Source organism: Alexandromys fortis, unplaced genomic scaffold (assembly GCF_014885135.2).
Source record: "Alexandromys fortis isolate MF-2015 unplaced genomic scaffold, M_Fortis_MF-2015_v1.1 scaffold_62, whole genome shotgun sequence".
Taxonomy (NCBI): domain Eukaryota; kingdom Metazoa; phylum Chordata; class Mammalia; order Rodentia; family Cricetidae; genus Alexandromys; species Alexandromys fortis.
In genome coordinates, this window is record NW_026067942.1 from 10,074,474 (window position 1) to 10,094,368 (window position 19,895).

At 37.6% G+C, this 19,895-nt stretch overlaps 1 pseudogene; it reads left to right on the top strand.

Annotated features, from left to right (window-relative positions):
* The first annotated feature begins 1,313 nt into the window (after window positions 1-1,313).
* LOC126505336 (ribosome-binding protein 1-like) lies at window positions 1,314-12,309 on the top strand (annotated as a pseudogene).
* Window positions 12,310-19,895: the final 7,586 nt, after the last annotated feature.

Here is a 19,895-nt window from a genome sequence, read left to right on the forward strand (position 1 = left end):
CAAGGCCTACTGAAAATTTTCCTAATTTTTTGAGGAACACAATACTTTTTGAGATTATAATATTTTCATATACATTTGTGACATGTGTGTGTATGTAAGTATAAATAGATTAATAATATCTAAATATCACAAAAACGGGTATAGATAAAAAGATCAAAGTTCCTTAAAGATATATAACAACACCACAAAGAGGCCAACCTAGTCTACAGAATGAATTCTTGGACATGCTCCAAAGCCACACAGAGAAACCCTGTCTAGATCCCCTCCCCCAAAATGTATAAGGTGCAAAATGTGTGATTGCTCATAGTGATTAGAAATGCAGTTTTTCCTAAATATCATTTCTTGTATTCACCAGTGCCACTTGGACTGGTGAGTTTGAAAGCTTAGCAGCAGCCCTAAAGACTGGTTGATGGACATTTTGCCCTGTCCCGAACTGCTGCCCGAGGCCATGTCTGGGACCGTGGTTCAGCTGCAGCTGGTGTCTGTTCCAAAGTCTGTGGCCGTGGTTGCCACTAGGGCCAACAGAGGCCCAGGATCTGTGCTGGAGTCTTCGGCTTGCTTGGAATCTGTGGCCCACACCACAGCAGGGGCCATATAGATATGGGTGGCTAGTGCTATATCACTCGGAGCCATGGTGTCATCTAGGCCCAGGCTGCTGCTGAGGGCCATGTCTGTGTTCTTGAATCTATAGCAGCTGAGTGACATGAGAATGCCCAGGGTCAGTTCAACCACATGAGTCCAGGTTGGTGTCTGAGGGCCAGGATGTATCCAGATCTGTGTGGCCTGCACTGCTACTCAATGTCAAAGTGTTATTCAGGCCGGAGCTGCAACTGAGGGCCATGTCAGCATCTGGAGCCCTACTACAGCCAGAGTCTGTGCTGAGCACCTGTTACCATTGAAGGCCGTATAGACACTTGAGATCAAGGGCCATGTTGGTGTCTTAGGGCCACACTGCCTTTAGTTTAGGGCAATGGTGACACCCAGACCCAGGTGTTGCCAAGGACCACTTCGGGGTTAACAGTCCAACCACAGTTGGTGTTTGTGCTGAAGTCTGGATCCTGCATTGCTACCAAAGGTCATATTGAAGCCTAGAGTTAGGGCCACAACCTGAGGCCTTGGTGGTGTCTGGCGGCCATATGGTAGCTAGAACCATTCCCACTTGAGGGGCTATTCCTTCCACCCAGAGCCAGAATGTCATCCGGGCCCAAGCTACTGCCAAGGGCCATGTCTTGGTCCATGGTCCAGCTACAGCTGAGGTCTGTGTGTATGTCTGTGGCCTGTGTCACCTCAGGAGGTCTTAGAACACATACGAGATGAAATCAGAGGGCCATGCTGCACCTTTACTGGCCCTGGGAAAGCTGGCCTTGCCTCTTGTTGTACACTATGACAAGAGAGCTGGCCCCTGAATGCTGCAGAGATGGTCCCCGCCCCTCCTCATAGGGCAGTGTGAATTGACCCCGAGGGTATGCATGTAGAAGAACTGTCTCCATCCCCTCGCCAGAGGCGGGTGGCCACAGGGGATGAGACTGAATAGCTTGGCTACCCCCAGGCCCACAGCCTGGCCTTGGGTTGACCAACCCTAGCACCCACCCATCTAGGACCTGCTGGAGCTGGTGAAGGGACTGATTTTGTGGAATGATACCTGCAAAATCTCCAAGACTTGTGGCAGCCTTAGGATATCCCAGAAGATTTCCAGTGGGGATTCTGGGATGGTGGTGATGAGAAACCAGGGTCCTTAAACCAGACCAGTGACTCATTTCAATGAATGTTTGTCATTAAAACTGATGGGACAAAGAGGTATACTATATGGCACACTGAAGCCCCCAGTGTTATCAGGCTAAATAAAGAGGTGTTGGAGAGACAGGAAAGGAGAAGTAGAGATTTTTCTGCTCTATTTATTTTGTTTGGGTTTGGATATTTTTGTTTTTGTGTTTGTTTTGGTTTGGGTTTTTTGTTTTTTTTCTTTTGTTTGCTTGATTGCTTTGATTTGTTTCCTTTTGTAGGGGGAACAGCAGGGATGAGGGAGGAAATGAGTCACTGGGAGATGAGCAGAATGGGGTACATGATGTGAAACTCCCAAAGAGTTAATAAAGAAGTTAAATAAAAAATAGAAAGTCTTCCCAAAAGACTCTTTATATTATACTCATTCTTGAGTTTTTGAGAGTCAAAAGGACTTTCTGGAGTTAAAATGCTGACAAATCAAGAGAGCTGGTATACCCATTTCGGTTGTGGTTTTAACTAATGTTAGGTTCTGGCTCTGACGGGATTTATATTTTGAAAACTCACCGGCAAGAAGGGTAGTAATAGCCTTACATTTGTATTAATTTGTTTTCTTACCTATTCAATAAATATATTGAACACATGATTTGGCTCAGGGATTATTCTCAGAGCTGGATGGAATAAGTAAGTCTCCTTTTAGAATGGCACCTTTTAGAATGGCAGGGGATGGTGCAAGTCATCTCTGTCATACCCAATCCATTTCAAGAGACATATTTTATCTGGTGGACAGGATGGGAAATTCAGAGAAGCAATGAAAGTTCATACAGCTTTGCTGTTGAGATAGAATAACTCTCTTAATTAATTCCCACTATTTTATTCTAATCTTTCTTTCCTAAAGTATTCATTTGCATTATTGCTTTCCTTTATTCTTTTAGGTAATAAATATTTTAAGATGGTAGACATGGTCAACATACCATATATTTTATGCATGGACCTGTTACAACAAATCTCATTAACAAATTGACATATTAATGACTGTAACAGTCAAAAATTTATTTATGTGTTAACTATATCAACAACAATGTCACCTCTAGATATGTATTTAGAAGAAATTCTGGTATGAAATCTATATCTATGTAAATTCTTAAAATTTACATATCAGTTAGAGTGCGTAGATTAAAGCAACATGCACCTATATAGATAATTCTTTAAAACATACTGAAGCAGATATGGCAAATTATAGGGTACATGGATGACATGATTTGCATACAAATAGGCAAAACAACACTCCTTTTGAATCCATTTTTGGTAAAAATACAAAACATGCAAACAAAGTATTAAATACATTTTATAGAAAATGCATACATAAAACCAGCGAAATTACATTAAACAAGTCTATCCGTTATTTTGAAAATAAAATGAAATTTAAAACAAATAAAAATGGCAAAATATTATTGAATTTGGGTGTCAATTGCTCTTTATTGTATTTTTTTATACTTGCAACACTTTATAATGACAAAGAAAATACATTTCAGACAGGAGACTTTATCCTCTTACTCTTCTCCCCAATATTGACTGCTTACCAGTTTCTGAGTTTTTTTTTACTGTTGCAGTTTGAGTTCGAAATGCTTCCTAAAATGTATGTGTTGAAGACGTAGTTTCTAATACAAAGGTGTTCTTGGAATGGGCTTTGGAGAAAGTGATTGGATCTTGAGAGCTCTGGCATTAATTAATAGGTTACTGATGGGTTCATGATTTAATAAGCTTTCTGAAAATGGTAGAAGTAAAGTCTTTGGGGATGCACTTTGGGGACTAGATTTCATGCCCAGCTACCTTATCTTTCTTTCTTTCCATTTGTTTGCTACCATGAAGCAAACAGCTTTGCTACTTACCATGGCAATCTGTCTGACCACAAGCCAAGAAACAATTGAGCTAAACAACTATGGACTGAAACTTCTGAAACTGGAAGAAAATAAATATTTGATTGTTCAAATTTGTTTTTCACTAGAATGTGAAATGTAGGCCAAAATATTTAGCGTCCAGAACATAATGAAGCACCAAACAAGAGTATGGCTTCTGTTGGAAAATGGACATAAAAAGAGGAAAACAAGTCACACTGTCTTAGGAACTGTTGGTGGAGACTGACTCTGCCTTCTTTCTCTCTCTACCTCTGTTCAGATTTCCCACCTGCCTTTATTCTGCCCTGCCATAGGCTCAAAGCAGCTTCTTTATTAATCAATGGTAATAAAAAATATTCACAGCATACCGAGGGGAATCCCATGTGACTGTCTTTTTCCTACATGAAAGCGGCTATGGCAAAAGATGATATAGCCATAGGTTCTCCTGAGCATTTATCTGTACAAATATAATACTGTCAATAGTGTTTTCTAACTTTGGGAGAATATTGGGCTCTAAAGAGTAAGTTAGAACTGCTGGAGTCATGTATCAAGGTGGTAACTGGTAGGAAAGCATGCCAACTTCTCTGTTCCTCTTTTGTGATAAGCAACAGGTGAATTCTTCACTGTCCTTCAGAGTTCCCTAGTTCATGTTGTATTCAGAGGTTACTAATATGATGACAAGATACATTATTGGTATGGTAGTTTGAATAGGTATGATCCCTATAGAGTCATGTGTTTTAATGCTTGGCCCATAGGAAGTGGCATTATTAGGAAGAGTGGCCTTGTTAGAATAGGTGTTGGAGGAAGTGTGTCATCGTGGGAGTGAACTTCGAGGTTTCATCATATATACTCAAGCTATGACGAGTACAGTCTCTCCTTCTGCTGCCTGCAGATCAAGGTGTAGACCTCTCAGCTCCTTCTCCAACACCATGTCTGCCTGCATGCCACAAGACCTTGCCATTATGACAACGAACTAAACCTCTGAAACTATATGCCAGCCCCAATTAAATGCTTTTCTTTATAAGAGTTGCTGTGGTGTCTCTTCACAGCAATATAAGCCCAAACTAAGAGAACAGATTTCTTTCCTTCTCTCATTTCCTTATTCCTCTAATAATACTTCCTGGCATTGCCTAACCTGAAGATGACTTCCACTCATATCTGGCTAAAAATAAAATACCGTAGAGGTTGTTGATGACAGAAACACATAGAAAAGATTAATAAACTTAGAACATCAAATGTCTATGATTAAGAGATGCACTTAACAAAAGAGAATGTCTTCAGTCATGTCCAAACTGCAGGTGTGTCAAAGCAGCCCCATAGTTATGCCTCAGTACTTGTTATAGACAACACCTTCTGAGGATGAAATGACCTAAATATACAATTCTCAGAACAAGTGCAACAGTTACTAAACATAAGAAAAGAACCAGAACATCCTTAATCATCAAGGAAATTCAAATCAAAGGTACACAGTTTCTATCTTATCTCAGTCAGAATGGCTACTTTCAAGAATACAAACAAGCACCAATGCTAGCAAGTATCTAAAGACAAAGAAACTCTTAACATTGCTAATGGGAATATAAGCTGATGTAGACATAGGATTGGTATTGGGGTTCCTAAAAAAATCTAAAACTAGAACAAACACCTAACCCCGTTATACTACTCATGCACATACTCCTAATGTCAACATATCACTGTATTGGTACATCCTGCAGCACAACTCACAAGAGATGGAACCAACATAAAGGCCCATTGATGGATAATCAGATAAAGAAAAATGTGGTATACATACAATAGAGTTTTTATCATTACTGTTAATTTTTTTATTTCTGCATTCCCTTTATTTCTCCAGTAACTTTACTGTGCCCCACTCTCAATCCACTCTTGAAATTATGACCTCTTTTTCTTTATTGTCACACACACACACACACACACACACACACACACACACACACACACAGCTTCAATATATAAATACAACGTGCTCTTACAATCTTTCCACCCTGTCTTCTATCACCCTCTTGAGCCGAAGGTGCAGGAGTTATATGGTAGATATATCAATTGTATCAAGTACAATCTCTCGTTCTCTACATTTTTACCAGTTGTTTTTCTATAATGGTCTCCTTTGTTGCAAAGAAAGGTTTTTTTGATGAGAGATAAGAGCTGCATTTTGACCAACAATTTGAAAGGGTGTTTCTTATGACTGTTATTGGGAATTTTGTTAGATAGTCTTGGGAGGAGAATTGTCATTCCACATGAGGTTTAATCTGTATTTTTATGTATATGTATAGTATATGCAATTTTAGATAGAAAATATTAATATGATTTCTTATGACTTCTTCAAACATATTTAGTATTATTTTACCCTACCTCTCCTCCTATATTGCTCTTCTGTACCTATCCTCAATTAAATCCTTCTCCATTTCACCCGTCTCCCTTCAAATAATGTACATCATGCTATCACTCTCTCTAGATCTCTCCCTAACTATGGACCTTTTACTATTTTCCTGATTTCTGCACTACTTTGGGTTATACATTCACATGTGAGCTTTATTCATTCATAAGGAATTTTTTCATTTTCAGGAAAACAGATGTAACTGGACATCATTTTATTACAGGAAATAAGTCAGATTCAAAAAACAAATATTGCATTTTGAATTTAGATTAAAATGTATACATAGGACTTAAAAGACAGAAGAACTATTGGAGGGGAGGAAGTCAGTCAGAATTGGGGAGAAAGGAAACAAGAGAGGGCAATAGGGTGAAAATATTTATCAATGTACAATGATATATATGTATGTGTGTGTGTATGAAGCTCATAATGAATCATTATTTTTAATCAAGGGATAATGAAAATTATAGTTCTTAAATAAAAATCAATGACATCTAGTTAAATTTTAGATTTATGGAACTTTTGTAAAGTCTTATTTTGTACCTGATTTTTTTAAAAATTTCATCAGTGGATCAAAATCCTAATTTTTTTTCTATATGTGCTGTAATAAGTCTTTTGAGAACTTTTCCAAAATTTTTAGCTTTAAATTATGTTAGTGTTGGTGGTATGGATTCACTTGTCATAGTGGAGGAGAAACCAGTGCTGTCTATCCAGGTTCATCTTAACAGCACATGGATTCTACACATCTACATTCCACTCTTTGTAGTATTGTCATTTTGTGTGCATTGAGTTTCCGGCTCTGTCTTCTTATGATTTGTTTGTAATTTAATACCACTCAATAAATACTAGTCACGTCATACCTTCTATATTTCCACCCTAATGACCTTGCTTTAGCATCCAGCTCTTTTCTTTAGTTCTTCAATTACCAGTCATTGATCTACATCAGTGCCATCCTATGTACAAGGAGAGCATATCACCACCCTGCTAGAACTTGTCAGCACAAACTGTATTGACTGTTAGATACATCTTCCTTTACATCACTCACATCCATCTAAATGAGGAAAGTTGTGTCTAAAGCTGATGCTCCTAGATTTTCTTCTGTGCCTGATATTGTTTGAAACTGAAAAGTCCCCTACAGGTTCATGCGTTGAATCTTGTTCTCTAGCAGTGGAAGGCTGTGGACTTATAGAAAGAGGTTTAACTGGAGCAAAGCAACTATTTGTGAGGCCTCCATTTCAGGCCCGTTTTCCACTTCTTTGTGTACTGTGTCCATTGACATGAATTAAGATGTTCACCATGCATTCCCTACTAAGATGGGTTGAAACATTCTGAAACTACGAACCACAATGGATCTTTCCTGACTTGGATAACTTCTGCTGTGCATTTTAGTCACAATGACAAGAAGTACTAATATGGTGTCTGAGAACAGAGGTTCAAATTGCAGTGCAAACTCTATTACAATGTTAGTATCTAAAGAATTCCTGAACTTTCACTGTTTCATTTGTAAAAGGAGATTCTGATTCTACAGATCTCAACTATTTATGGACTTGTATTTTGTGAATTTCAAGTCTTCAATACTTTCAAGACTGATATATCGAAAATGAACCAACAACTTCATCTGTAAAAAAAAAAAATCTGTCCTTCTGTTTTTTCAATTGAGTAATCCTTGCTCTAAGGAACAGATTATTCTTCAAGGACATCCTGATGCCACCTGTGAGAGTGTATACAGGGAAGTAGAATCCAGAGGTTGGTAACAGAGCAAACAATGACAGTTCTTGAGTGCTCCTGGCTTATGTTCATGCTTACTGCTTACTAAAGGACATTTGTGCTTTGTGAAACTTTTAATAATCAGCAACTTTCTTTCTAATGTTTTCAGTGAATTCCCACTGGGATCATTGAACAAAAGGCCCTTTTCTCCTTTTTGGAAAATCCCTATACAAGACCAAGAAACATTGGTGCTTTCTGCAAGATGGTTAAGGAGTACTATACTCAATCCTGGGATTTCTTTAGCAACTGGCAAATATCCATGGTTTCAGCTAAGTTACTTGAATAATGAAATAATAAGCAAAATAGCATTTGTTTTAACTCGTTTCTTTTTATCTTTTCTTTCTTTTTCCAGACATGGGCTCATATTATAGGCTAGCCTAGAACTCTCTATGTAGCTCAGGCTGGCATCAGACTTACAATATTTTTGCCTCAGACTTCCAAGTGCTGCAATTATAGGCATGTGCTACTCTGTTTAGTTTTTCTTTCATTTTTAACACTTCAAAATTTATTTTGAGATTAATTTTAGGATGTTTTACAAATTATGTAATAAAAATTAAAAGCTATACTAAAACTATAACCCCATTTAATATTTTATTAGTTCATTTCTTCAACAGCATGATTTTATACATGTGTGTAAATATTTGTGTATGTGTATATGTTATCATATGTATGAGTACATACATCTGTACATGTCTGTGTGTGGAGACCTCACAACAACGTTGGGTGTTGTTTCTTAGGGGCTACCCACCTTGTTTCTGTTTGTTTGTTTATTTATCACAAGTTCTCTCATTATCCTGGCTCTCACTAATTTGGCTAAACTGACTGGCCCATTAACCCCAGAGATCTTTCTTTCTCCACCTCCATGGCACTAGAATTGTTAGCACCTTTTCTCTTGGGTTCTTAAGATCAAACTGGGGTTCTTATGCTTGCATGACAACACTGCCACCAACTTGGCCATCTCCCAGCCCCTGTGACATCATCTTTATAATGGCTGTGATTATAGATTTGGAGTACAGTTTTGAAAACAATGTGAAGGATTTCCAAACACGGCTGACAACCCAATCATCTGTGGGTACCTTAGAGATACATATTCCTGTATGTGCCTGTGCCAAATAAACTTCTGTGCCCCACACAATAGACTTTTCTGTCTAAGCCTAAGAGATTTCTAATCTGCACCTAATGTGTCCTTGTACCTGAACTTGGTCTGAATAACTCAGAAGCCCCAGGTGAATTTGCATTTCTAATTACCTTCCAAATAATTATTTTTAGGTAGTCAGATTAGACTTCTAGGGATCTTATGCAAGACATTCTACTTTTCCATTTATCCACAAAGAGATTAACTAGTTCTCTCTGGTCTTGACATTCCTTAAGTTATTGGCATAAAGGCAAAATTTTCTCTACTCTTTTTCCTTTTCTCCATATTAATTTTCTTTCCTGGCCCCTTTAGTGTTAGTTTTTACCCTCATCTCTTCCTCTCCTGCATTGCCTTCCTTTCCTTCTCTCTATTCCTGTGATGTGGGATTTCCCTCTGTATCCTGTGATTACCATTAATGAATAAAGAAACTACCTTGGCCTGTTGATAGGGCAGAACTTTGGTAGGCAGGGAGGACTGGACTGAGCTGGGAGAAAGAAGGGAGGAGTCAAAGAGACGCCATAGATCTTTGGCCAGAGGCAGATGTGCTAAAACTTTGCTGGTAGCCATGACCTTGTGGTGATATACAGATTAATAGAAATGGGTTAAATTAAGATGTAGGAGTTATCCAATAAGAAGCTAGAGCTAATGGGCCAAACAGTGTTTTAATTAATACAGCTTCTGTGTGGTTATTTTGGTTTGGGGCAACCAGGACAAACAAGCAGCTCCATTCAACATTCCTGCCTTGTTTTACTTAACCCTCTACTTTCTAACAGTTTGTATCCTTCTTTTCCTTTCTATAGTGATCCTCTTCCCCCCTCCCTCTCTTTTTCTCTATTTCTTTCCTTCCTTATTGGTTCTGGGGACTAAACTAGGTCCTCTTGTGTACTAAGAACACTTGTGCCTACCTACCTGTTCTTTCCAGTTAGTAGCCTTACTAAGAACGTCATTGGAAGTACACAGAATAAGTGGAGCTTTTCATCACACGTTTGACACAAGATATACTCTCCCATTCTATAAATCAGCAGTTTTACTTCTTAAATTAATTATGTATTGATAAAATTATTGTAGGATAGAACAATTTTGTTCTTGCTCCTAAAACATAGTAGACAAAGCTAATCTAAACATTGTGTAGTATCATTTAAAAAAAAACTAATTATCGCTTCAACACCAGAACAATGTACTTGAACAGTAGATGTGTCCTAAGGTAACAGGTGTAAATTAGACAATTTTGTAATATTACTAACTCATGTAGAGACAATGTCATTGTGAAGTTTCTTTTCATATACTTCTCTTAGACCTTCTAGTTGGCATATTGAACTCAGGCCTTTTAACATTTGAAAGCAAAATGTTTAATGAATTATCCATATTTGTAATAATATTTATAATATTTATTCAATCTAGTTTTTCCCTAAAAGTTTTCCAAGGTCAATGTTACTTTGCAGTGTCATGTTCCAATCTGCTTTGGCCATTTGTTCTTACTTAAAATTTATCACAATTTCATATAATTGCCACAAAATTTCTTCCAAGTCTCTGAGAAGACAAAGTTTGTTCTATGTTTGGACTATTAGTTATTAAGAATAATTCTTTGCAAGAAATAAAGTGAATATAAACTAACATATAGTGATACACAACTGTGATACCAAAACAATGGAAGTTGAGGCAGGAGGGCTGTGTGTTCAATGCAAGCCTTACTGTGTAGTGAAACCTTGTTTTAAATATATATAAATATACAAACAAATAAACAAAACAAATGAAGCCAACAAACAAGGAAGAAACAAATGCAACCAGTTTAACTAGGCACAAACTCATAAATCATACATGTATTTTAAAATAAAATGTTTAGTTAAATTATATTTCTAAATGTGTGAACTTTAAAAGGGTTAATTTTACTCTACCAGGAGTTATTAAGTCTTTGTACTATTTTAATCAAGCATTCTCTGGCTGACATTACTTACATAATTAAATTCACTTCCTTCCTTCTCCCAAGGGCTTCATCTTAAACTCTCATAAGAGCTCCCATAGGAAATAGGATACAAGGTCCATTGCACTTGCTTTTCAATTCTTCTTTTTCTGGTGACTTCCCAGGTGAGCAAATGTGACAACAGCAAATTTGAAATTTGGTTTTAATTTTCTGGTTTTTGGTTGAAAAATAGAGAATGTTGTTACATTGATCACATAATTATAATCACATAATTTTAAATAAGACTAGATATTCTAAGAAAGGTGAGGGAGGCCTGAACCAAGCCAAGAAGGGGGAAGGTGCTCAGAACTAGGGCAAGAAGGGGGAAGGACCCAAGAACCAGGGCAAGAAGGGAAAAGCAACTCAAAACCAGGGCAAAAAATGAAAAAAGCTCAAAACCAAGGCAAAAAGACAGAAGGGGCCCAAAGTCAGGGCAAGAAATGGGAGGGGACCCAGAATCGGGCAAAAAGGGGGATGGAAAACCCAACCAAGGCAAGAAGAGGGAAGAGGCTCCAAACCAGAGTAGAAAGACTGATGCAGTTGCTAATCAGGGCACAAAGACAGAAGGTGTCTCAAACCAAGGGGACAAGGCTGAGGGGCCCTCCAATGAAGGCAAAAAAGTAGTCGTATCACCCAATCAGGGCAAAAAGGTAGACACAGCTGCCAATCAGGGTAAAAAGTCAGAGTAGGCTCCTGCCCAGGGTAAAATGCAGGAATGGTCTAGAGCCAGGAGGCACCAAAGCAAGAGGCGCCTGCAAAGAAAAAGTCTGGTTCAGAGAGAAAAGGCGAGCCTAAAACCCAAGATTGCGACAACCCTTTTTCTGCCCTACGAGATGCTGGTCTCCACAGTTCGAAGCATAGCGTTCAATTAGGGTGAGGCCCAAAGGCTTACTGAGATCCTCTCTGAGAAGAGTGGAGTTACTCAGGACACCTGACATAAGGCCACTCAAAAGGGTAACCCTGTAGCAATTCTGAAACGCCAGCTAGAATAGAAAAAAAAAAAAAAGCTGCTAGCCACAGAGCAAGAGGATGCTGCTGTCGCCAAGAGCAAGCTAAGGGAACTCGACAAGGAACTGGCTTCAGGGAAGGCCAAAGCTGCAGCTAGGAGGGCCAAGGTAAAAAAAAAAAAAAAAGCAGCTGGTAGCTGGGGAGCAGGAGATTGCAGCTGTGCAGGCACGAATGCAGGCCAGCTACCAGGACCATATAAAAGAGGGGCAGCAGCTGCAGGGCAAGATCCGGATTCTCGAGGAGCAGCTGAAAAATGGCCCCAGCACCCAACTGGCCTGCCTACAGCAGGAAAACTCCATCTTGAGGGATGCTTTGAACCAGGCCCCCAACCAGGTGGAAAGCAAGCAGAACACAGAACTGGCAAACGCTCAGATAGGAGCTTAGCAAGGTCAACAAGGAGCTAGGGAGGAAAAGTTATGGATCCTCCGTCTGAGATGGATGCAGGTTAGAATCTTGCCGGTAAACCACAGACACGTGGCAATACACAGATTACTAAAAATGGGTTAAACTAAGATGTAAGAGTTAACAAATATAAAGTTAAAACGAATGGCAAAGCAGTGTTTTAATTAATATGGTTTCTGTGTGGTTATTTTGAGTGTAAGCTAGCCAGGCGTCCCGGACAAACAAGCAGGCCCTCTTGTAACAATCTACTATTTGTATGCTTCAGATCTAACCTAGGGCTTCATGAAACCTAATCAATGGCTTTACAACTGGGCTTTGTCCAAACCATGGAGTTTGTGGCACTTAAAGAAAAAGATACTTCAGTAGAAAGTTTGTGAGACCCTGTATAAATACAAATTTCATCAATCACTCAAATTTGTTTTTTCTTTAGATTCTTTTCACAATATTAAGTTTCATCATCTTCATGTCTAACCTAGGTTTTTACAGTAGTTTGACAAATTATCTTTTTTCCATTTTCAAAATTCAGACATAAAGAGACTGTAAGAAAATAAGAAAATATTGAAATTATGTTGCAAGTAATTACACACTTTATAGTAGTCTAGCATGCAATTATAATATTGTTTTAATAAAATTATTGGATATTACTCTTACAAATTATTTTCAAAAGAACTAATGATTAAAATTCTCAAAACTCAAGTATCTCCATAAAATATAAATTTAGGCTTTAGTTAATTAGACTTGTAGTCTGGTCACTTCTTCCAGCTTTTAAGTGGGTTCCTTTGAAGTGTCCTATAGAAGCTTATGTTGAAGAATTGAGAAGACACAGGCAGATCAAATGCGAAATGCTTCCTCATTTCTTGGAGAAATAATTGTCATTATTGACTGATTTTCAGACTTTCTTTGAAGAAGAACGCTTAAAAGAAATCCTACACTAGCTCAGAATTGAGTATAATAGAGGGTTATTTGTTTAGGGGGTGACTCACAGACCACAGTCCTCTGCTCGAATGGGGACCAGCTAGAAAAGAGGCCGGATGCATGCTAAATAATCTAGGAGGCCACACCCAAGTGGGCAGGTAATTTAAAGGCTACTGGTGGTAGGGATTCCTACAGCACCTCTCCCTTTTGTTTAAATAAGAGAGCTCTAAGCCTAATACAAAATATATACAATAAGAACAAATATATCAAGCAAAAAACATGTAATAAATGTTTCAATAATTATCCTATCCTAATGAGTTTAAGTCTTGGATAATAAATAACTTGGCCAAGCCATGAGAGGAAAATAACTACAACTATCTCGTCTTCAACCCCATCGAAGATCCAAGAATGGAACTAATATTATTTGATTAAGCAGAAAGTGTAATCAAGCAACTTCCAAAATGTGTAATAAATGACAGAGACAACTGGCTACTTGGGCAGTCACCCAAAGTCTCATTTGGAACGTTGAAGCAACCAACTTTGGCCAAGGCCAAGAGTAACTGACAGACCATTCTCAGAGGCAAGAAATTTTCAAAACCATCTTACTCTGTCCTGATAAGATTTGAAAGTCTTTTTTTCTTGTATCCTGCTTGTCCTGTCCTGATATCTTGCATTTTGTCAGTGGTCAATGCATGGACAGTTCCTTACCCAAAGTCCAGTTTTGCCAAGAAGAAAACAAACTCCAAATAGAGTGTCTTCAGTGCTCAATATTCTCTTGGGAATAGACCAGTGCTGTCAGGAGCAATTGCGTCTCATTTCAACAGAACCCTAAGTTATTTAAGTGCCATATTGTACAGTTCTTTGAAGTGGTTGAAGATTACCTATCTATGCAATATTCAATCTCTGTGTATCTAAAGAACCTCATTAGTCTAACTATCAGTATGACAAACATAGATGACTATTGAGCTATAATTCTTAATACATATATAACTTAAAGAGTAAGACTTCATATTAGAATATACAATAAACAACTGTGCAACAAATTAGGACAATTATCTCAAAATGTAAACAATGTATAAGTATCTTGATCAAAAGTATAAATGTACATTGCAATATGATAAAAATATTCTAAAATTGTATCAATATATAAAAATGTTTTAGGCAGAGGTAGAAGAGATAAAATATGACAAAATAACTTTGCTTGGATATATAAATATTATAGATGGAAATAGGAACATATTCAATATAATTTAAGCTTGTATCAATATACAAGAATCTATACCAATGTAAATTGCCTATAAATAATAGCTCACAAGTATTCACTCTAATACTTTTATTAGTGTAAGTAAGCTCACACTAATATATTATCCCATCCAATTTCACCTTTTTTCATAGATCCCTGATCCTACATAATTTTACCCCCAACCCTATACCAATTATAATCAATCCTAAATGATGTCCCTAACCCTGAGGACAAATTTTGGGAGAGGTGACATTGTCTTCTAGAATTACTTCCAGCTGTCAAAGGGGCAATGTTCTTTCTATAGGATCCTGTGAAAGTAATATATGGTTAAGTTTTAAGATAACTATCTTGTATAATTGCAAATAGCCTCTGAGTATTCAGTGGGGTTTTTCTGAGGTTCACATTTGAAGTTCTGGGCCAGAACATTGTAAAAAAAAGTGCACAATTTCAGCTAACCAATTTGGAACAATTTTGAGCAGCTGGTACACAAAACAGGTCTTATAGTAGCGCTATCAACATCATGATGTCATATCAACCAGGTGGAGTTGTTGTTGTGGGGCCCCATCATTTTCCTGGAAACTTTAAAGATTAATGCAAGAAAATTCATTGTTCATTGTGGAAAACTTAAACATTATTTATACAGACATGTATACTCAATTAAGGTATGACAGAGATGAAAATAGGTATTAAGAAACTAATTTTTTTTTCTAAATTCTTTCTTCTTTTTGTCCCATACCAGATGGCTCTTGACATGAGACAGAATCTCTGAATTTTTCTTTTAACAACCTGCTTGGATTTAGAGAAGGACAGAGCCATTGTCCATCTCCAAATACATATTATAAATAATATTTATATTAATATGTTAATTAATATAATATATCAACATATATTTTTACATATAATAGAATATTTCTAATATTATATATGTATATGTTTTGATCACCTGTCCTTCCAAGTCATATTCCTTTTTCTTGATGATCCTTATTGGATAGTTATTTTTTTCTTCTGTCAGCATCCAAACATCCAGGATCTCTTGAATTTTTGAAGATGTGTATTTTCCTGTAAAGACAAGAGCTGAACCCTGCACCCAACCCTTATGAGGTTTTCTTACCACCTGTGTGAGTGTCACCCCTGTGGATGAGCTGTCATTTCTCTTTCCCAAGAGGCTTCTCTTTTTCAAAGTGGATCTTTATTAATTTTGATGCTATCCATAATTTTTCTTCTCCTGTGGAAACAAGAGCAAAACTCCTTCTCCAGCCGGGCGATGGTGGTGCACACCTTTAATCCCAGCACTTGGGAGGCAGAGGCAGGCGGATCTCTGTGAGTTCGAGGCCAGCCTGGTCTACAGAGCTAGTTCCAGGACAGGCTCCAAAGCCACAGAGAAACCCTGTCTCGAAAAACCAAAAAAAAAAAAAAAAAACCTCCTTCTCCAACATAGCTATCTCCTGGCTTCCATTGTGAGGTCAACACATCCTTGAAATACATTGACTGATTTAATTCAGAAGACTTTTCTATTATCCAATGCCTCTCTGCTGCTGTTGTCCCTTTTCTTCAGTAACTTCTTCAACTAGTCTAGAAACTGTAAATCACAAGTTCAAGAAGATTCCTTTCAGCAGAAGGTCCTTTGCCTCTCTATTGACTTATCACCAGTGTTCTGAAAACCCCAAATCAGAGTTCAACCGTGTTTTCTGGAGTACTCCCATTGAAAGGCATATAGCAAAGATGATGAGCTAGCACAATTCTTTAATTCTAGCACTCATATACTTAGGGAGTTGGGGCAGAAGGATCTTGTGCTTCTTAAGTTCCAGATGAGCTGGGCTATATAACAAGATTCGTCACTAAACTAAGCCAAATTAAATAAAACAAAACAAAAGCAAAAACTAAATTTAAAAATTTAAATTAATAAAGGAAATTAAAAAAGAAAGAAAACCACAAAAGGGTTTCCATCTGTGGGTAAATTCAAGGCAACTCATATCAAATAGGTTTTCAAACTGATAGCAACCATACAGTTGTTTTCCTCCATTAATTCATTTGCTTGAATATTATTTTGTACTTTAATCAAACTCAGGTCAACATGCCTAAACATATGTGCCTCTACCACTATGACATTTTATTAGTTAAAGAAAATTTTTATTTTGTTCTTTTGGGCTATAATAAATTCCTCATCATTTAAAAAAAGATTCTCTGATGAGGGTGTCAATATCTTGCAGTTCAGGAGGAGTCCACTGTGCTGTTTGGGTTTTGTCTTCTGAAATCCGAAATTTGTCACGAAGTAAACAGTGGGACTGTTACAGGGATCCGCTAACTCACTTCTCTTTTCTCAGTGGCCATAATTCTTCTCTGGGTGTTATTTAATGCCCCAAGCCAATAACTTCATATATTTTATCTACTTGATTATTGTTTATGAAATTAGAGCAAGTCTTCTACCAATTATTCAGATAGCTGGATGTAAATGTTGAATTATTATGTTTCTAACTTTTAGAGTTTCAAGTTTGCCTTACAAACATATGAATGAGGCTGGAGAGATGAATTTGTCAAACATCTGTGAGATAAGAACAGGTCTGGTCTTTTTCTCAGTTCTAAGGGTTTCAGCAAATTAAGAATTTATCATATGGGATTTTCCACAGACAGGTTAATGCAAATCATACAACAGCCTCAGCAAGGTGCAGAGGTAAGCTTCTCAGTTCTGTTTTCTTCCCCAGAACACTTTAGTTGGCCTGCTTCTTCACAGTGTCAATGGCTTAGTGAGTACAATGTCTAGTTGCTATAATATAGACTGGCTTTTAATTTAAAGGAGAAATTTCTAAGTTTAGTGTTTACTTAGACTTTAGACTTAAGCCTAGGACTCTGGTACATGTTAAACCCTAGGCTTTGGGGGAATTTACTGCATTCTGGTTTTTTCATAGGTCACTGAGCTTAGTTTTTGCTCATTATACTGACTTTGAATACTTTATTTGTTTCTACCTGGGGATTTCCTTTGCTTATGTTCAATCTCAGTTCTGTATTTAAAATTAATTTGGATTTAATATTCAATTTTCAAATTATTTTTTTGTGGCTAAGGAAACTTCAAGAATCAGTAAGTTTACCACGAAATTCTTTGACTTATGTTATAGGAGGGACCCTATCTGTCTTTTAAGTAAAACATTTTCTTGTCTCATATTTAGCCATTAGTGGATGAATTATCACTCCATGCCTTTCTATCAAAAGAAACCAGGGTGTTAGAGTGTGAAGGTTCTCAATAGCATGGATCATGTTAATTTAATCTGTACCATCCAGAATTCCAAGCAGAACAGCAATCAAACAATACCCATGGAAGAGAACATAAAGAGGGTTCTGAAATTTCACTAAGAATGAATATCTATTAAATTCAAAAGTTCACTTTTGTCTTCATGTATTCACTGTTATCTAAGTCTGCAAATGAACCCTCAACTAGCAACTATTTTTTCCATTACTTTGATGAGGAAATAAGAGTACTAAGGGAAAAAAAGCTTTCATTATGAGTAGATGGTTTAGTCAATAGAATTCTTGTCATACAAGCATGAGGCCCCAAGTTCATATCCTAAATACCATTTATAAAAGGGGGCTAGGCAGCCGGGCAGTAGTGGTGCACACCTTTTATCCTAGCACTTGGGAGACAGGCAGATTTCTGTGAGTTTAAGGCCAGCCTGGACAACAGAGCTAGTTCCAAGACAGGTTCCAAATCTACAGAGAACCCTGTCTCGAAAGAAAGAAAGGAAAGAAAGGAAAGAAAGAAAGAAAGAAAGAAAGAAAGAAAGAAAGAGAAGGATCACATGGCAGTATAAAGCTATAATACTAGCTACTAGCACTGGGATACACAAGCAGGTGGACCACTAAGATTTTATGGCCAACTAGAATGGCCAACCATTCTAGTCAATGGTGAGCACTGGGTTCAGTGAGAAAGCCTGTTACAAAAACACAAAACCAACCAACCAACAAACAAAACAAAACAAGGTAGAGAATGATAGAAGACAACATTCCAATTTCAACCTTTGTCCTCTTCATGTGCATGTACCCTGACACAAATGTTTACATACGCTGGTTAGTTTTTTGGTGAACAGCACAAGCTTGAGTCACCTGGGAGATGGAACATCAGTTAAAGAATTATCTCTAGCAAATTGACCTGTGGATGTGTCTGTGCCCTATACAGTTGGTCCTGATTTATATAGGAAAGCAAGGTGAGCATGCTATGGAGAGCAAGCCAGCAGTTTTCCTTCAGGGTTCATGCTTATGCTTTTTTTTGAGTTCCTGCCCTGACTTCCCTCCATGATGAATTATTACCTAGGAGTTAAAAGGTGTACTAAACCCTTTCTTCCCCAAGTTGCTTTTAGTTATGATGTTTTAGCACATCAATAAAAACTTAAATAAACAGCATGCACGTGTGTGCGTGCACACACACACACAAAATATGTATGATATCCACACAAATAGGAAAAAATACAGAAAAACCTAGTAAGAAGTAATGCCATCAAAAAGAAGCATTGCTTCCATTAGTTAGAGTAGAAAACAATGAAATAGATTAACATATCTTTCAATTTTTTTCAACTTAATGAAATAACTTGAATATAAAACATATGTTTATATGTTCTATAAATATAATTACATAATTAACATCCAGATGAGGACCTGTGAGGAAGGGCTGGCTCTGCTTTCAGGAGGCAGCTTTTGGTATTAAAGAGCAGTACTCAGGATTTGAAGCTGTAGCCTGTGAGATGCTCGAGATAAGTACCCTTATGAGAGAAGAAAACAGGAAACAATAGGTGCCCTAAAACTTCTTACTCTGTTGCATATACAGAAGAAGCAAGAACGTTTTAAAGAGCTCATATAGTGTAGTGACTATAAGAATCTCCAATTGACTTCAAGTCTGAAGTAACTGGAAGTGTATCATACTTCCTCACTTTAAAATAAAAAACTGGGAACCTCTAGCAAGAAACTTATGCCATGGGATTGCCCCACGTTTCTCTTAAGATGACGGGAACTCTGGAGTTTTTTGTTTTGTTTTTTGTTGTAAATGAATGAATCATCTATAAACGTTTGACTCTGAATCTTTTGGTGTGTGTGTGTGTGTGTGTGTGTGTGTGTGTGTACATTGGGGAACTGTTATGTGATACTATTCCAGGGGAGGTGTGAACAAACGTCTACTTATCTCAGACAGGAAACCAATGACACTTTCAAAGTACAAATTGGTGAATCAATGAATTTTGGGGGGTTATTTGTAGGAGCAGAAATGACTCAAAGTCAGCTGCATCACCAAAGCCATCCTTAGCAGGGGTCACAGCCTATGAAAGTGGAAATCTGATCTCACTGCACTACTTGCAGGCAGCCCAACAGGTTGGAGAGGATCTTTCCAATGGCCCGGTTGATCTGAGCTTCTTCCAGACAGTTCAGCTCTTTCAGATTCTTCGGTTGGTCACTGCTTCTAGAAGTCTGGGATTGTCTGA